We start from the raw sequence: 4,943 nt of genomic DNA, 5'->3' as shown, positions 1-4,943 counted from the left end.
ATTGCTCCCTGACGATGCCACTGCGGACCAGGGTGTTTTGGGGAAGGTATGTGGGCAAATCCCCCCCGTCCTGGCATTGGTATAAACTGATGTGAGAGTGGGATGGCAGAACTTGCGTGAACACCGTTCACAAAACACATGCATTTTCGGTCAGAAAACAGAAAATAAATGGTGGAGAACTTCTCTTTGGGATGTATAAAAGCAACGAACTCCATCGTTGGCATTTACTTATCAACACAGCAGCACACATACACGTATCCACAGTCTCGGAAAAGCATCCTATGAGCTGGAGAAAGCAGTGGTTCTGAGGCTTGGTACACCAGTGCACTAAAACCAAAAGAATGATACCTTCTTACATAGTCAAATGAAAAATAAATATCTTTATTTTCTGCCTACATTATTTCAGTTTTCAAATAAATTTTAAATAAAACTGTACAAAGTATACTGTTACAGTATATATTTGTAAGTTAACTGAAATGCCTAAGTGTAACAACTCTACAATAAAGCAGTATAGATTGGCACATCTCTAATAAAGATTAACTTTTACACTCAAAAAATACCAGCTCCCATGAAAAACCTTGATGTATTTTTGGTATCTTTATGCAAGTTATGTTGCAAACATATTACAGACCGACTCTCCCCTGCCTTAAAAAGAAAATAACTTCTGATGCTTTCTTGGAGAACATGAACATCTTTATGCTGTTAAAGGGACACCATCAGGCTAAAAGAGACAGGGAGATGCTCAAAAAAAACCCCAAAAAACAAAAACCACAAACCCCAAAGCAAAAACTTTGGTTAAAAATTGGCAAGTTTTAAGCCTTGTACACTTGTACTCATCTCACTGAGCTCCGACTGCAGTCGGTGCCAGGGATGGCAGGACTGCGGCAGCACCGCAGGGCATCTCAACTCTTGCCTAGACAGGGGAGACTCCTCATAGCGGCCGGATTTCCACCCCGTATCCCGGCTGCGGGGATGGGAGCTGCTGCGGGAATCCTTCCAGCCAAATCCAAATAATAATCCCGTTGTGATTATAAAGGAATTAACACACATGCACTGGGGGTGAGCTGTGCTCACATGCCCCCAACAAGAATCTAAAATTGATCTGACAGTGTCCCTTTGCTCAAAATAAAGACTCCCAAACTATGTAGATTAGATGTTGAAGCAGACTTGTTCACAGGGTGAAACAGCCAGGTACATTGCAAAATTCAAGTTTTCAGATCCAACTGCAGTTGTTAGATTCACGCAGTCTTGAAACCTCCTATTTATTTTGTTAAATAATTCCAAACTGGGAACTGGGGGATAAATATTACAGATGAAGAACAAGAGTTTTGTCTTAATCTTTCCAATGATATATTATATCAGTGTTTACATGCTGAAAGTTAATCTTACATTAGAATGTAATGCAATACTGGCTGCAACATAAACCTATAAATAAATCAACTACCATAGATTAAACTCTATTAAATATTTCTAAGTTAATAAAATATCAACAGTATTATAAAATTACAGTATTTACAGTAAGAAAAAAATCTAGACTAATATATACCTTTAACAGATCTCTTCTCCAATTTGGGATTGCAACAGAATTATGAATATATGAAAAAATTATTAGAAAGTTGCATTTCAATTATCATTTTTCCATTAGAGCTAGAGAGATTAATCTATCACTGCCTTTGAAAAAATAAGTGACTTCTGATGGTGGGGTGTAGCTTTTGAGTACCAAACTGTAACAGGAGTCCTCCGCAAGACGTCTGAAGATAATGTAGGACCAGCCTCAATTGCTCAGATTAAAGTTGTATTACAGAACTGCCAGCAATCAGAACCACCCAGGCTGCAAAAGGGGAGGAAAGGTAGTTTTCAGCTCAATGTGCACAGCTGGAAAGGCTCCCCTCATTCTGGACTCCAACTAAGGCTGCAGGAGCTTCAATCTGCACTCAAAAACTGCAAACCCCTCAGCTTTTGGGTTCATTAGGAAGAAATTAGCCGCTGGTGCTCCTTAAAGGGACATAGTTAGGTTACAGCTATGCCAAAACCGCTCTCGCCAACCATGTATGATAAAGCCAGACTATGCCTTTGGAATCCTCTTTGGCTTGCTTTTTCGAGATGTTGTGGTTTTGGGGTGGTGGGGCTGGGGTTTTTTATTTTTTGCATTTTGTTAGCTTGAGATAAAAAACTGGCTGGGACCGTGCAGTCAACTCATTTTCTATTCCTCGCCAGCTTCTCTGTTTCTTGAGTATTAGTGCAAGGCTCTTGTGTTTGGGTCACAAACACTTGCAGAAAAAAGGAGGCTTCAACGCTCCCAAGTCGATCCATCTTGGTATAAACCAAAACTCTGAAAAAATAACCTAATGCGATTCCCCTCATTAAAAAGCGCCAGCTGCTTTTGGGGTCCCAGAACCTAGCAATGTCCTTTTAAGGATCAGACCTTCTACTTGCCCTTGCTCCAAGCCTTGGAGGAAGAGTTGAAAACGAGTTTATGAAAGGCAACCTTCAAATTCTCTCCCTCCTCCCCACATCACACCTGCTTCCTAGCAGTAAATTAGAAGAAAACGGGAGGGAAAAGATAATTTTGAATTCCTTTCCTACCCTTCCCTCCCCCAGTCTGCTCACTGCAAACAGAAATGGCATTTTTTAGTGTATAGTTTTAGATAAATTATTTTCTCAGCCTCGAGCCTGAAGATGCTTGTGAGAGACCTACCCCAGGCTTTGGAGAAGTGAAGGAATTTATGCATTTGCAGGGGTTTCTACCAGTTCCTGTAGTGGGCAGCCGGGCACACATCTGTCCTTAAAAGCAGGCTTTAAAATGGTAAAAGAGTAATTTGTAAACTCGGGTCTACGTTACCAACAGAAGGCTCTAGGTCCTGCGGGCTCCAGTTCCCAGAGATGCAGAGCAGGAAAACTAGAAGGAAAACTTGGTACCTTTCAATCACCTGCCAGGTTGTACTGGGGGGGAGCGGGGAATGAGAGAGACAAAATGACAACTGACCTTATAAACAAAGGTATGTTTAGGGCTTCTGGTTTCAGGAATAAACCGATATTTACTGGTAAAAGTCTGCCAAAAAACAAAAACAGAAACACAGGATTACTGGTAAATATTGGTTTATATGGCAAAATTAAAAAAAAGAAAAAAAAGAAGTCATCGTGCTCCTGATCTCCAGGTGCTCCTGGACAAGAGCCGAAACTGCCCCACAGCACCCCTACACTTGGCAGCATCTTTGGCACCCAGACACCTCAAACCAGAAGCCTTGTATTAAGAGGAAAGTTGTGTTTCTTTCCATTACTCCCCTTAAACTATGCGTTTTTTCTGGATTTCCCTCCCCTCCTCCTCCAGGCTGGTCCTACAGGGGTTTGGCTCAGGAGATGGATCGTCTTCTTCCGAAACCACTTTGAAATGAATCTGTACATAATACGGTATCTCATCACCAAGGCTGCTGGTGCCTGAGCCTCATCTGCTCCCTGAGATACCATAAAATATACAAGATTGAGTGTATATTTTAAATAAAGCATTTTCTGGTAAGTGGCATAAACCCATTCATTTTATTTACATGCTTATTTATTTCCAAAAATAGAGTTGGTCCACATTGGACAAGAGAAATCAAGAAGCCATACAGTAGAAGAGTTAAAAGTCCAACATTTAACCAAAGTACAATGAAATTCCAGAAGTCTGTGGCTGACTTGAACCACAGAAACATACACATGAGCCACACAGACATTTGTACATAGAGCATTATATTACCAATAATATTTGCAAACATGAGGTCAAGATGGCTAAAAACCCAGCAGAACCGAACCAGAAGCGGGTGGTGAACGGCTGTCACTACCGCGGGGAAAGATTTTGCTTCACTTTTTGTTTTTTCTTAAAGTGACAAAGTCCTAATTTTTCTGCCCTGGGGAACAAAATTGAGGACATGGGGAAAGCCAACCACACATCGCTCCCTAAACGCACACCACGCAGCTGGGTGATGAGCGGGCAGCATCTACCCACACAGTTGCCAGGGCTCTTGTGAAGATGCAAGGAGCGCAAAACAGCACGGGTGCCGCACGGCACTGGCAACCCTCGCGGCTGGCTGTGCTGGGGCTGAGCTCCACTTGGAGGACCAGAGCCCAGCCTAAAAACTGTTGGGTTTAATGCCAAAGCAGGAAAAATCTGCAGGGCAGGACCCCCGTCCCATTTGCCCGGACAGACTGGCCCTGCCTGCTGCTACCTGGCCTTAAAGATCACCTGGAAAAGAAAAAGTAGGTATTTATACCCTCGTGGTGTGCTGTGGGGTGTCTGAAAAGGGTCCAGATGGGTTTTGTCTTGAAAACAAGAACTTCCCTCCCTTGCCGTGGGCAATTTTTGGCTTTAGTAATTCCAGTCCTGTCTACCTTTTCTGGAAGACCACAAATAATCCAGCTTGAACAGACCTATGGTATTAGAGGATGTCGCACCAGGCAGATGAGGGAAGTGATTTTTACTCAAAAAAAAAGGCTCAGAGGCCTAATTGGCAGCAGAATTTACAAAAAATTAAAAAATAAAAATGGAAAAGATGCATTATCTCTGTGCTATGGCCTCGTTTGTCTAGGTATTTCCATGGACCTCACTATGATAATATCTCAATGTCTCCAAAGGATGGAAAAATACATTTAAATCTGTATGTTCTCCTGCAGGGAATCACAGCAAGTAGAAGGGGGAAGGCAGTTGTAGCACTCCTGGTACTTCTACAAACAACCCCCTAGAACCTCATAAAAGGGTATAAATTAATTTTCCTTTTTCAAGTCATCTTTGACATTCACAATATTAAGCCTAGTCCAATGTGAATGCTAGTACAGAGCTAATTTACAGAATACCAACTATAATTATCTGTACCTAACAGGATTTAAAGGCAAGTATACTCAGTACATTTAGAAAAAAATACTATTACCAAAATGTCAGACCTCTAACAGCAGTTAAGACAGAAGCA

At 41.8% G+C, this 4,943-nt stretch overlaps 1 long non-coding RNA gene across 1 annotated transcript; it reads right to left on the bottom strand.

Annotated features, from left to right (window-relative positions):
* Positions 1-1,082: 1,082 nt before the first annotated feature.
* Positions 1,083-3,052, bottom strand: LOC104516931. Its single transcript, XR_727962.1, has 3 exons — positions 2,987-3,052; positions 2,843-2,899; positions 1,083-1,831 (listed from the first exon to the last, which is right to left on the bottom strand). It is a non-coding gene; the product is annotated as an uncharacterized LOC104516931 (long non-coding RNA).
* Positions 3,053-4,943: the final 1,891 nt, after the last annotated feature.

This window comes from Eurypyga helias, unplaced genomic scaffold (assembly GCF_000690775.1).
Source record: "Eurypyga helias isolate BGI_N326 unplaced genomic scaffold, ASM69077v1 scaffold4931, whole genome shotgun sequence".
Taxonomy (NCBI): Eukaryota; Metazoa; Chordata; class Aves; order Eurypygiformes; family Eurypygidae; genus Eurypyga; species Eurypyga helias.
The sequence above is the reverse complement of the archived record's forward strand: the minus strand, read 5'-3'. Positions and strand labels throughout refer to the sequence as shown.